At 40.4% G+C, this 15,185-nt stretch overlaps 1 protein-coding gene across 9 annotated transcripts in view; it reads left to right on the top strand.

Moving 5' to 3' along the window:
* LOC129192179 (signal-induced proliferation-associated 1-like protein 1) overlaps positions 1-15,185 on the top strand; it is a 66,075-nt gene that overhangs the window by 21,295 nt on the left and 29,595 nt on the right. The window lies entirely within an intron of this gene.

The following is a 15,185-nucleotide window of genomic DNA, read 5'->3' on the forward strand; positions in this document are numbered from 1 at the left end:
CTTTGGAGTATCATAAAGATGATTAACCCCCACTTGCCTGTAATCTCATCCTCTTCTAACTGCCACTATTTTAAACTTTGGAACCAGAATCAGGCAATGTGTTACTGAAGATTATTATTTGTATAAACTTAAGGTAGTATGAAATGCTATTTAATCTTTGTGTGCAGTCAGTCTTGGGCTTCATCATTAGTTTTTGGCAAAGTGCCACCACTTGTGGTTTTAGTGCTTTTGACTTAATGGTGCTCTATTAGTCTGGTGCCACTTAGAGACATAAATCCTATCGTGTTTGCAACAAATTAACCTGCTTACAACGACCCTGAAGGTAGAAGAAAGCGGATTTCCCACACAGGCACATTAAACACATTACATCCTGTTTGATTTTGACTCCTTCAACAATACAAAAGTATACCTGGAAACGTATATACGAACCAGCATTATGAGTCATGTTTCAAACGGTGGATACTGCAATGAAGGGAGGGACCTAAAGGACTGAGAACAGTGTATGCTTGAAAAATGTGAACCCCTGCTGACTTCCTTCTTGCATACCGAGCCACAAGCTTTACTGCAGAGCTGCAGCAGATTCTCTGCTATGGATGTGTTTGAAAGTTGGAAAATATAGCAACAAGTTTTAGGAGTGTCAAGATACAACTTTTTCACTTCTGATCCGTTACCGATATTGCATCCCTTAATATTGGGCAATACTGATACCATCCGATATCATCAGGAATCATACATACTTTTATTACTTATTTTGCAGTGTGGAATGTTAGAAGAGGCTTAATCAAGTGATATTACTCCAACGGAGAACAATAATCAGCAACATTAGGTATGAGAAAATCTGACCCATTTACTTCTAAGCATCCGGGGTATAGTTTTATCCCCAATGTAGTGGCGGCTAGGCGTAATATAGCAAGGTTTGAGGCGCTCAATTAAGCATTTAAGCCTGACTTTACTCCGACCACCGACAGGGGCTGGACATCTTTTCTGTTATGGCTGATGACTTCTTGTCGTCCGGTGAGATTTTCCAGTGAAATGCTGCTTCAAATGCATGATGTTCTGTGCCACCACGGGGAACTTCTGCATGTACATGTTGCCCTCCGCTGCAATGTATTTTTTCGGACTGTAACGAAAAATACATAGGGCCAACATCACTCCTACTCCATGATTAACACGTTAGAGCCCTCTGTCCCTTGCTGGATAGACGTGCTGGATGTCCTCGCTCTCGCTGGTAAGGGTTGAGTTGGCTCTGCTGCCCTGGTTCTATACCCAACGCCACCGGCAAGGCTCCTTGGCTATCATTCGTCAGCTTGCAGGAGGAGCGATTGCATTAATTAAATGACATTTCTTTTGACTTGTCTTTATTACGTGCATGAGCATACTGTCGAATGAGAGAGCATGCCATGTTTTTGACTTGATCGATTGTCTTTCTATTCGTTTTTATTAAGAAAGTCCCCAGTCATCTTACCGCTTGTCCTCACTAGGGTGGCAGGAGTATGCTGGCGCCTATGTTTGCTGACTTTGGGCAAGAGGCGGGGTACACTCTGAACTGGTCGCCAACCAATCGCAGGGCACACCTAAGGACAGTTTAGAGTCTCCAAATAAACTAACATGCATATTTTTGGAATGTGGGAGGAGTACCTGGAGAAAACCCACGCATGCACGTGGAGAACATGCAAACTCCACACAGAATGCCTAAATAGAGATGCAAAGATTTCTTTAAAATGGCCCTGAATATGCATGCACACACACATACTCGAAAAAAATATTCCCAGAGGATTGCCATCTTAATTCTAAGCAAGAAATTTGTGATACATATACAGTATGTACATACAAGTATTTTCGAATCGTGCAGCCCTGCTATACAGATTCCGAATATATGGAACGTTTCATGTCATTATGCTGCTTTTTTTCTGCTGTTTTCACTGCACTGCACTGGTTCACCTTTACGCTACTTTACTACTAGTTTTCCACAGCAATGTTTCCTTTGCCATTATATTGGAGCGGCACCCCGCCCACCCAGTGGCACCTGCCCATTCCCTCTTGAAGGTCGGATTCATTTTATTTTTTGTATAGCGCCAACAGAAGTCATTTCAGTATACGTTTCCGATAGAATAGGTCTATAACTTGCCCTTGTATTAAAGGGTCCTTGACATGATTCATTAACTTTGCGTAGATATGTTAGATGTTTTTTGTAATTATGTTGTACGTTTGTTCAGTTTTTGAAAGCAAACGGTAAATTAGCAAAAATTTAATTTATAGTTGATGCCGCCACCCATAACAAACTATCTCGCAGCTCAGCCTCATTATATGCAATGCTGTAATAGTTTGATTTATTTTTCACTTCAGTATACATAACATATCACAATTCCACATGTCCAAAAGGAGCAGGAAGAAGCACAGCATATTCAAAACTACCCCCTTTTTGTTTCACATCAAATACATTTGTTCATTTCCCATTCAACCTGTTCCCTTTGCCAGTTCGGAATAACACGAGACATGATAAAGCAATAATACAATATTTCAATGAAGTTGAGGTTTGTAAATCTGTATGGACAAATTGCTACAAATTGCATAAAGTGCAGTAGTCATATGGCTTTCCCTGTTGTATTTCTCTGTGGTTCAGGATTCTTTTTCCCTATACTTTGTACACATCAACTGCTTGTACTGTTTCTTGAAGTGGGTCATTTTAGTGCATTGTTTGAGTTCTTTATTCAGTCCGTTTAATAATTTGATTCCACATATTGATATGCTGAAGGTTTTCAACATTGTTCTATAGGTGTATAGGTGTTTTAAAGACATTTTTTTCCTAAGGTCATATTTCTCCTCTCTTGATGAGAAGAATTATATTGTGTATTTTAGGTAGCTGGTTATTTTTTGGTCTATGCATAATTTTAGCGGTTTGAATGAAAGTTTACCAGGTCAACAAATTTTAGTAATTGTGATTTTAGCAATAGAGGGTTTGTACGTTCTCTGTAAGCGGCATTTCCAGAAGGTACGTCATTGGGGGTGACACCTCTCAGCTAAAACAGAGTAAAAAATGCTTCTCAAGGTAGATCGTTGACTTGGTTCAGTATATTTTTCATCAAAATAGTTGTCATGCCAAAATATTGTGCTGGATGTTTATAGCATTTGAGTGATACTGTTTGTTTTTTTTCCTCAAGAGAGGAAGGTTTAAAACAAGAATGGACGAAGCAAGTGCAGAGAACCGGAGACAGATGGCCGCCCACCTTGAGTTTTGTCTTTTGCAGTGTTCATTTCACTGATGACTGCTTCGAAGGAACACCTTTACAAGAAGCATTTGGCTTGAAAGTACGTTATAAATTCATTTTGAACAAGGATGCTATTCCGCTGGTAAACAGGAAAAAAAACAAGACAACGAAGAACAACCACTACATCAAAGTTGGCACACAAGAGTAAGTCATGTCTTGTTTATATAATGCCTTCGAAACACTGTTTCACGATAGCGACAATGACAAGTGCCTGTGGAAACACATCAATAGAGAGTAGAGCCATGCGGAATAAATACAATTTTTATAAAAGCGGGGGAGGGTACAATAAAGTGAGACCAAGGAGTGAAACCCATGATGTAGCAATCGTGTGTTCTATGACGTCACTTCAAACAACTGAATCAGATTGCGCAAATGTCGTCACTGTACTGCTTGCAGCCTATTGGAGGCAATTTGTATGGTATCTGCAGATAATAGGATGTGATGTATTAAAGTCCTCCATCCATTAGTTTCTTCAGTGTTTCCACATTCAATTTCATTTTGTGGTTATAAATTAAATGTATGAAGTCTTCAACTGGCTGACAATAGTAGAAGAGTAGAGCAGGAACAGTGAAGAACAACGTCCATGCTTTTAATGTGGCAAGCATTCTTTGTCGAGCTATTAAAACATCTACCTTCAGCGGCTGCCTGCATACTTTCATGTGAAACGGGGGCTGCCGTCTCACTAATGCAGTCCTCAGGTTGGAGGCGGACAGAAAGTGAAGGGAGAGGGGAAGTGCAGCCTAGAGCAGACCTCCATTCCCCCCCGCACCCGCACAACCTTGGCTCCCAACTGCTGCAGTTCGGCAGCCGGGTCACCTCATTAGAATTTTCTGCATTCTTCTCCAGGCGTCGGTACACTCCTTTTCCTCCCCGTTGGCCTTCATTATGCGTGACCTCCAAACCCTGGCCAAGCTATAATCTGATCAATAAAAGCAAGTCAGGTAAAACTCAACATCAGACAGGAGGTACTACTCTAACTTGGGCTTGTTTCCAAAAGATTAGTGGATTTATTAGCCATTAACTTGGAGAATTACTGTACATAATGTTGTACATGCACACACTTTAAGTCAATTACACATTATCCCACTATAGTCTGTGGACTTTTTTGTGTGTTTTATATAGGGGTGTCACAAGGTCTCGCGAGATTAAAATGTGACAAGATTCCTTGTTAAGAAAAAAAAAGTCTCATGGGCACTAGGCATGGTACGATAATAAATAAATGAATTCACATCACACAATAAATGAAAATTAACTTGATCATTTTTCCGGCCTTAATACGTTGCCATGTAATGCGTGTTTGTTCCTCGTCTCTCGCCTCCAAACAGGCAGGAACTTTTCCTGCCTGTTCACTCTGTGCATTGCTTTCAGCACCTTGGTGCGTTTTTTTCCATAGAACAACAGCATGAACGGAGGAAGCCCTTTTGTCAGTCATACACTCTCTCGGTGGGTGGAGGCGGGACTGCTAGCATCACACAGAGTGCAGAAGAGTGTAACGTATAAATTAAATCAGTAGATTGCAACATATTGTCATATAAATTTTATATTTTTTCATTGTACTTTTCTTAAAAATAATGTTAAACTCTCGTCTCATTCTTGTAGACCCAATCGTGTGTATCGTCACGTTTAGTCTCGTGACACCCCTAGTGGGGCACCATCAGATGATTCCCCTTTTCCATTGCCCTGAAAACAGGTACTACAAGGCATTAAGAGGTATTATTTGCAGTGCAATCATTGATTAATCAACATCAGTGAATATGTAACCAATATATTAACTTTTTTTGCTCCGTTTTTGTCGCTCCGTTCCTGTGTGTCTCTGTGCTGCACCCTGCGAGGTGCAGCTCTTTCTGTCGCATTCACTAAGCTGCAGCAGACAAGACGGGAAAAACGTTGAAAGAAACTGTATTTTTTTTTTTTTTACACCATGGTAAACTGTGACTTTGTAAAAAAATATAACAATACACTTTAGTGCTCCATGAGAATAACGTCCTTGCGGAAACACACTGTCAAGGCCTGTCAAGGAGAACATTCTAGTTTTGCTCACGCAAGTTTTAGAGTGCGTATGACAGTGTTTTATTGTCGTGTAAGTTTTATCTCTGTGAGAGAAACAATGATACATGCAACTGTTAATCCACATGTCCACCGTTATCTAAGACTATTATACAGCGTTTAAAGTTGTGTAAAATATCTTTATAAAATAAACAAATAGATGCAGCTGTTAAGCCACATGTCCACCATTTTCTAATATAAGATTAAGTGAAATCAAGATATAGGCAACTGTTAGCGCCCACGTCCACCATTAATATAAGACTACTACATAGCGTCCCACTTCACTTCATACTTCCATGCCAAATTTACAGGGGTGCATAAATTCACAAATTAATGTCTGCATTAAAATAATTTTGAAAATGTTCCAAGTAATGTATTTAGTCGTGATTTTATATATTGCATGTTTTGAAAGCAGCTACATTACATAATATACATCAATTACATCCAGCTTGGTGTTGAATCGTATTTTGGGTATTAAGAATTTATGTTCACATACAGTATATATCCTGTGTATAGCATTATTTCATACAGTATATTGGCCGATATATCGTTTTTCAGCCAATATATCGGATATCAGCTTTTTTCAGTCCCCAATATTGGTATAGGCATCTTTTTTCAGCCCCCAATATTGTTATAGGCATCGGCCCAGAACTCCAGTTTACTTTGTAAAATGTCCCAGTGAGTTAGACAAAGACATCTATTGTAAAACCTCCTTGACCACCCAGATGACATAAGAAACGTAGCAAACGGGGCCGCCATTGCTAACTGCTAAGGCTTCATCCTTCTGGCGCCCACACATAGAGAAAAATGTTAAACCCTGTTGATGTATTCTATGGATAAAATGAGTGGAAGGATTGAGGACAGCCATGCTGGAGATAAAAACAATGTCTATGTACTACTGGCGGTACTCCAGAACTGTCTTCTTGTTGGGAGACTGTGAGTGAAATCCACTTTGCCAGCGTTGAGCCCTGGCCATTATTCACCAAGCTGCGCTGCAGTGATAGCGAGGGGCCCGGAGTCAGGGGCTGAGCAGCACATCACATAACAATGGTGGTGATGAATGGCGATATGCTGTCACCAGTTTCTCAAACGCTCCATTTGATGTTTGCATTCATTTGTGGTCAGTTGAACAATTCGTCAGCTCATCTTGTAGTGGCGTGCCGCTTTGTCTGAAGCGGAGACTTCGTCAGTCAACGCGCCCCGTGTAATTGGGCTGCTCGAGTTGAAGTCATGAAGGAGGCAGACACTTGAAAAGTTGGACAGACAGTGTTGCACATTTCTCCAAGAATTTGTCCGAACATGCCCCGTTCTTCTTCCCCTCTTCCACACACAGACACTCATCAGTTCCTCTCGCAAATTGGTTGCATTCCAGAATGTTTGCTGGATGATGCTAGCATTATCGTTTGTCTGCCAGCAGGCCTGTCTGTTTTTCTCGAAAGGTGCCAGGTTCTCAGATTCACTCAATCAGACAGGCAAGTCTGTGCCTGGGTCTGTGCCAGATGTACACACAAGAGGGGAGGCAGGTGTGATATACTGTAGCACTGTTGCAGAAAATTCTTTTTCTCAAGCTGTCTGTCCACCCTTTACAACTTTACTGGCAATCTTTATTATTGTGTAAGAGGTTTAACATAGTGCCTGTAAAGGCTGTCTTTTTTCCACCTTTTTGGCTGTTCTGTATAAATGACATCCTGGAAATGTTGCTCATTTTTAGGTAGTTTCAGAGCCTTAACAGAAGCGGGATGTTGCCTGTGTGTGAAGTTTGACACTTGAGACTCCTGTTGTCACTGGCCTATGAGTACTGTAAGTACAATGCCTCCCTCCACAGAGACAAAGCAACTTTATGACTGACAAGAGTGCTCACTCCGCTCACGGCTGTTGTTCTATGACGCGTATAGGTGCTGAATCAATGCAGAGTGAACTTTACCCTGCCTGTTTGGAAGCGAGAGACGAGGAAAATAGACACACATGCACATGGCAATATATGGAGGCCGGCAAAATTATCGAGCTCATTTTCATTTATCGAAGGATTCATTTATTTATTATTGGGAAAACAGTTTTTTTTTACAGTTTTCTACAGTTTTTTTTTCTGAACGAGAAATCTCGTCACGGTTTAATCTTGTGAGACCCCTACTCACCACCAATAAATTATAATGAAAGACAGATTTCTTTGACATGTAAAGTGCAATTGCATTACACATAAAATGTATTTTTATTTTTTATTACTGTAAAGCTGGTCGATAGAACAGATTGAATTGGAGTGACGGTCTAGCTTTTATCCTGGTCATCAGTCTACCGCTAATACCTCGCTTCTTTCACCTGTGGCGCTGCCTTCATCTCTAGCGGTGGTACGCCGCTATGTTGGTCTGCAGGCCACTTGGTCGTCTTGTCTAGCAGTTTGAGAAGGTGTTCTCCAATGCCCATGTCTACATAATCCACTCTGCTTGCCTGTTGTAATTCAAGTAACAAATTACGATCATATATTAACTTGTGTTCATCTCCCTGCAAGTTTTGAAGCGGGATTGTTGCAAAGTTTCCCTGAAGCTGTTACTTCCTCATTGTGTTGACTGATTGGATTAAATAACCTTCATATGAAACTCTGTCAGACATGCGTGACATCACGTTCCAATCCTCGTTAGATTCTACATTGCTGTCAAGGTAGTATGTTGTATCTGTCTGCGCTTATTCCAAGCAAATCCCTCCTCGATGCTTGTTTCTGCTTCAGCCTCGGCCAAATCTTTAACTCCCTGAGTCCTCTCGCATCTAATTCATCTGGTTTTCCTGGCAGCGCTCATATAAACAACCGTAACGAAGTTTCTGTGCCAGGCGGTTTTCAAAGACTTCACTGTGTTGGAATGAGGCCCCACTCCTGGCCAAGCCAGCACAGAGAGATCTTTGTGCCTTTCACCATCAGGGCCATCAGCAGGGTGAGATTAGGGAACATGGAGAACCAATGGGCTATATCGCTTGGAGCCTTTTTGAAAAGTACTGGTGTCAGCCAAACAACCCTCCAGCCCTATTCATCCAGTAATTACAAGCTTGTAGCACAATCGTTCTCTTCCTTTCTTATTTATTTTTTTGTCACAGCTTTGGAAACACTGCCCAATTCAGATGCGGAAACATCCAGTTTAGTCTGCAAACTCTTGTCCAGAATTTGTCCTTTAGAGAGGGTTACCTCAACTACCCGGATTCTCCCCCTTGTTTGGTAAAAAAGTGTATTTATGACAAGTCGGGTCTTGTTCTTTGCATTTGATTGAGTAACAGTCTGTCTCTTATTCATCACACTACTCATGTTTCCTGCTGATTGCCTTGTGTCTGCCTCCTACCACTGACACCACATGTACAAGTGTTTTGTCACAAGGTCCTCAGAGTTCCTCCTTTTTTGTGAGTCACTTGGACATGCTGGTTTTTCTTATGGCTGTGGTTATTCTTTCAGTTCTCCAGAGGGCAGTCTTCCGTGACCGTACTAGTCCATACATCTAGCCTCTTGATTACTTCTGCTTACTGTACCTCTTCGCTCATCTCTCAGCAGCTACTTTAACCCACCTATTAGGAGGTCAGAGCCTCAATTAAAACAATTTAAAGTCATCTAGTCAGCAGATTTGAGCTGTCAGGGAATGACCTTCAGGCCTGCGAACTGGACGATGGATGGATGGATTGTGGCAGGATGTGTTAAAAATGTAGATGGTCTGTAATTGTTGTGTTCTTTTAAGAAATAGGGCCTGTATACAATGAACACATACACACTTCTAGTCAAATTGTGCCTTTTAATCTGACAGCATCATTTGTCCATCAATATAAATGTCTTTCAGTGGGCAGATAAGGACTGTTTTCAGCCGTGTGTGTATTTGGTTTGTGTCCACATCATCTGTGTAGTATGTGATTTAGTATGCAGTCTTAAGTACTCAGGAAATAGAGAAAAGAGTATTTACAGTCGTCCCTTGCCACGTCGCGGTTCAAATTTTGCGCCTTCACTCCATCACGGTTTTTCAAAAGTATATTAATATATCATGCTTTTTTGTGGTTAAATACGGCCTATTATTAGTAAAAAAAAAAAATATATGCGTATTTAAGCCAGTGTTACGTTTTCTTTGCCTAAATAAAGCATTTTCGACCATAAAAATGGCTAAATGAGCTAAAATACAAATAAGGCATGAAGAAGATGTGTTCAGATTGTAATATGTAGTATTGTACACTTGTCATTAGGTGTAAGTGGGGTCACTAATGCTACTGTAATGTTCGGTGAGGCACACAAAGGTCAGACTTGATCGCCAGAACAACAGGTTTTTATTACAGGTCTGAATGATCTCATGACAGGCACAGTAATAACATAATAATCTTAATAATAAAAATCCTAATAATAACACGAGGTACTGTTGCGGCCTTAATCCACACAGCTCTGAACCCCCGACATAACTTCCTGTCCACCACACATCAGGAACAGGAGTCTTATTTATGTGATAAAGGCCTTATTTTTGCTGATTATGTCTACGATACAGTAATCCCTTCCGCAGTTAATTCAGTGGTCCCAATAAACAAAACTGTTTGTTTCGCAACATGTCAGAAAAGAGGTAAAAATGTCACTGTTTTCCAAAGTCAAAAGCTGATGTGTGTAAATATGTTGTTTTGCCTAAAATGCAAAGATAATAGGTTTGCTTTCATGGATGACAAAGGAAATACATTAAAAAAATCACACTTGAGAGGTTGAAATCACAGGATATTAAAATTTTTCCATAAAAAAATTATTACTCAAATACCAAAATAGTTATTGATTAATTGGTTAATCAGTCAATCATCGATTCATCGATTAATTGTTGCAGCTCTATTGACACGCACCTATTTACTGGGTCAGGAAAAAGTCTGGAAAACGTATTGGAATTTTGAAATGGCAAATCCGTAGGAACCTTGTATCACAGTCAGTTCTGGAACCAATAAATCGTGATAAACGAGGGATTACTATACATATATGATTATTGTGATCAAAATGATCACAATGAATCACAGTCTCCATCAATTTGCTGTCCACCATGTGGAAAAAAAAGAAAATAACTCTGATGTCTGATCTCATCTTTGTTTTCCATATCAAAAGAAAAATGGTCAATAAAAAAATGTACAAAGTGACAAAAAAAACCTGCTTTGTGTTAACATTTTTGGCTTTCTGGAAAGGATTAATTGGATTAACATTTTTTCTTCTAGGAAAAATGGATTCGGTTAGGTTTTGATCTTTTGGAACAAATTAATGACGCTATCTAATGTTCCACTGTATGTAACACAGTAGTCTTTGAAATGGCTGTGTAATATCACTGAAGGTACATCTTTCCACATATTTGCTTCAATATAAACTTTGTGGTTGGTTATTGTTTGGTTACCACATAATAATGAACAGCCGGATGTCCTTGGCATGAAGTTAGCTGTGATGTTGTCATGCAGTGTGAATGTGCTCCTGCTGCTGGAGCCCCGTCACAGTGCATACAGAGTGCTAGTGGCTAATGGGATCACAGCCGCAGTCAGTCAGAGGAACCCTCATTTCCCTCACTGTCTAACTGCCAAATTGGCCCGATTTGTCAGGCAGAGGATCATCTTCTGAGATGACTTTCAAAGGGCCTGTGTTGTTTTTGAATGTGCAGCTTGGGATGTTTGATCCAGAAAAAAAAAAGCTATTCTGCATTACAATTCACTACTGATGGCTGCTAAAGAGGTGGCGACTGGCAAAGGTTAAGAGGTGTGCCACCAGTTTATAGACACATGGAGAAACGTGCAAACACATCAATGTCTTTTGACAAAATCTTCCAAAATGAAAAGCACTTATGGGCTCTCGCATATTTCCATGGCCAAGGTGCCTAAATAATAGGACTTACAGTATATGACTGAAGGTATTATTTTTTTTATTAGTCCAGTGGTTTTTGTGCTCAGACTTGATCACAGCATTGACATTACTAAAACTACTGATGCAATCACAGCCAGCACTGTTTACAGTTTACACATGTACATGTTAGATATTTCTAAAGTAACTGATTGTCATGGAAGAACAAAATACATAATATAGAACTATAATGGCACTGTTACGTAGCTGAAATCTGCACCTTTTATAGATGACCACTTCCACCATAATAAGCCTGCTTGTTGTTAAGATTCAGATGCTATTCTGAGAAATTGAGGAAAATGTTAAAAACATAGTTTATAGACACTAGGGGTGGGCATAACGATGTAATAAATAATGATTCTGTCCATTGCGAGACAAAATGGAGTGCAATGCTTGGGCTACTTTCACACTGCAGGGTAATTAGTTTTGTTAAAACCTGATTTTTTAAAATATTATTATGTATTTCATATTACCAAACAAATGCGACTTGTTAATGTGAACGCAAAACATCCGGAAAGTGACGTGTATGCGCGAAAGCACAATGTCACACACATTTTTGTGTGTTTACAGAAGTAAAGATTGCTGCAATGTGTGTTCGAGTGATGTGCGATTCCACAGATTTCATTTCCGATCTGATACTGGGTAAAATTCAGGCTCGTATCGACGATACTGATCCGATACTTTGTGCAAATACACCTAATGTGTCTGGTAAATTTTTAAAAAGTACTGTACAGTAGTTCAGATTATAGCATAAAGAATCAAGAAACCCTGACGTATATTGAGGTAGCGGGGTGATTTACAATATAGCCAAGCTAATATACAACATCAGAAAAAACAAAGCACAAAATCATATTAGTATGAAGTATCAAAACTATCAATGTTTTGATTTAAGAATAAACTTTCGAGCATGAACAGCTGGTATCAGAAGTATCGATATTTCAGTCTCAATCCGCACATTACTAGCGTGCACTCCTTAATGCGTTTGTGGCAGTTTCAAGGATTTTGTGCAACAGGAGTCAATATTTTCTCAACCAAATGATTTCATGTAGGAGATTAAGAAGAAAGAGAGCAAGAATTTTGGCTATGGCAATTTGTAGACCACTTCCTGCCATGTCTGTTCCAAGGAGCGTGTGGGTGGATGTCGAAGGCAGGCGTGGTGAGACATTGACAAGAGCTGCTCCACTGACACACCTTTTTATAATAATTTTTCAACAAGAACTTTTGCCTACATCGGTGAGTATCTTTATCCAAGTCTTGCATGGTAAACCACGCCTTTCGATGAAGTACAGTATATGTCGGATATGACCTGACCGTTCAGTAGCAACTGATGCGTATCGGATTTATATACATACGAACAAGGCCTGATTCGAATTTGAAAATATCGGAATTGTACTGTTCACACTGACATGAAAAAAACAGATGCAGGTCACATATGAGCAAAAAAATTGTAATTGACCTGCAGTGTGAACATAGCCTTGGAAGCAACCAGTTGATTCAGTTTCGACTAGTTTGCAGTTTAAAGAGAACAACATGCCTTTTATGAACAGAATTTCTAGGTGCAGTCAGGGCATTGAGGAGTTCCGGTTTGGTGGCTGCAGGATTGGGTCTCTGCTTTCTGCAGATGATGTGGTGCTGCTGGCTTCATCGAGCCATGACCTTCAACTCTCACTGGATCGGTTCGCAGCCGAGAGTGAAGCGGCTGGGATGAGAATCAGCACCTCAAAGTCCGAGTCCATGGTTCTCGCTCGGAAAAAGGTGAATTGATATCTCCGGTTCGGGGATGAGATCCTGCCCAAAGTGGAGGAGTTTAAGCACATCAGGGTCTTGTTCACAAGTGAGGGAAGTATGGAACGCAAGGTCGACATGCGGATTGCTGCGGCGTCTGCAGTGATGCGAACACTGCATCTGTCCGTTGTGGTGAAGCGGGAGCTGAGCCTAAAGGCAAAGCTCTCAATTTACCGCCCGATCTGCGTTCCTACCCTTACCTATGGACATGAAGTTTGGGTAGTGACCGAAAGGACAAGATCGTGGGTACAAGCGGCCGAAATTAGTTTTTTTCGTAAGGTGGCTGGGCTCTCCCTTAGAGATAAGGTGAGAAGCACTGTCATCTAGGAGAAACTCATGAGTAGAACCGCTGCTCCTCCGCATTCAGAGGAGCCCAATGAGATGGCTCGGACATCTGGCCAGGATGTGTTCCCGGATGCCTTCCTGGGGAGGTGTTCAGGGTACGTCCGACCGGTCAGAGGCCTCCGGGAAGACCCAGGACACGTTTGCGAGACTATGTCTCTCAACTGGCTTGGGAACGCCTCGGGATCCGCCGGGAGGAGCTGGACGAAGTAGCTGGGGAGAGGAAAGTCTGGGCTTCCCTGCTTTGGCTGCTGCCCCGCCACCCGACCTTGGATAAGCGGAAGAAGATGGATGGAAGACAACAACATGCAGACAACTGTGACAAGTTGAGCTCCACCCATGCAGACCTCCACTGTGGCAACACCTCCAGGCAGTATTATTCTGACCACAGCACACTGGTGTTCAGAACAGTGAGACATTCTGTGATCCCATTAAAAAAAAAAAAAAAAAGTTATACTTAAAGATAGAGATGTTCAGTATCGGCTTTCTTTCCGGTAGCCGATATACAGATATTGTCAATCACCTAATTTCTGATACTGATATCAAACGATACAATATAGGTAGCAGCTCTTCCCTCAAACTAATGTCAGGTCACATCTCATGTAATGAATGAACATATGATGCTTCTTTTCCTGTGATACCATTTAATTGATGCATTTCACAATTAAACAGCAAAATAAGACAAATACTACAATTTGCAATGTAAGTTATAGAAAAAGAAAAGAAAAGGAAAACATTTTGTCTCAACAAAAGTCATTAAAAGCTCATGACCAATAGTCAACTTAAATAACATCATTCTGTCAACAAGTAAGACATGTTTGTCAATTAAATCATGCTGGTAATGATACAATTTAGAAAGATGCACTTTTGTATGTGGCACAAACGTGTATGAGAACAAAGTAAAGTGCAAAATATGAGACACTGGACTATACAATCAGTGCCATTATAAACCGGGCTCATTCAGCATGTCATGTATGCCCACAACATATTAAATTATTGAAGTATTAAAGGAAGACGCCTTACTTCCGCCCCCCATAACCAGCGCTTGCATTGCGCGCCAAAGTAATTCTCGGCAGAAAAATACTGATATGAACCAATACATTTTTAAAATTATCAACATTATCAAACATTCCAGGTACTCAACATCAGCCAGGCAAAGTGTGTAAACAAAGATGCCGGAAAAGTCAAACAGCATTGAAATTGAAAGGTAAGCAATCAAACACGTTGGCAATGAGCATGTGACAAGCTGTCGTCAATTGACTCCACATTTTAAAGACTATTCTCACGATAATAGAGACAAAGTGTGTCCCTCGTCAACTCAATGCAGGACACGTGCTTTTCATCTGGTCGCACATGCGTGAATAGATGAAAAATTTACTTGCAATGTCTCAAATTTTAGTTAAAAAGTGCAACCATTTAGTTGCAGTCTGGAGCCCTGCATCCCTTATTAAAAATACAAATTAATTAATTCATCCCTGTAGTTGATCAAGGAAATTTTGATGCCTAATCTGTACTGTAATCTTTATGTGGAGATGCATCAAAATTTGGTGTCCTCCTTGAACTAATTTTAACTAGTTTTTGCTTAATCCTGCAAATAACAACATGACATCTGTGGTGGATATAAAAATTAAACCAGGGTTAGTTAAAAGATTTTAAAAATCTGTAAAAAATTAAGTCTTTGTTGATTTGCAGAAACAATGGCACGCATGTTCATTCTGCTACTGGAGCCCTCCATGTACTTTAATACTGTTTAACAGCATACTATGTTACAAAATAATTCCTGATCAATGCAAAGTTATAATTGTGCTCTGACCTTCACAAGACTTAAACCGGAGACATTGTCATTTGGAATGTTTGCTTGGCTTTCATGTTTCCCCTCGGAC

This window comes from Dunckerocampus dactyliophorus, chromosome 13 (assembly GCF_027744805.1).
Source record: "Dunckerocampus dactyliophorus isolate RoL2022-P2 chromosome 13, RoL_Ddac_1.1, whole genome shotgun sequence".
NCBI lineage: Eukaryota > Metazoa > Chordata > Actinopteri > Syngnathiformes > Syngnathidae > Dunckerocampus > Dunckerocampus dactyliophorus.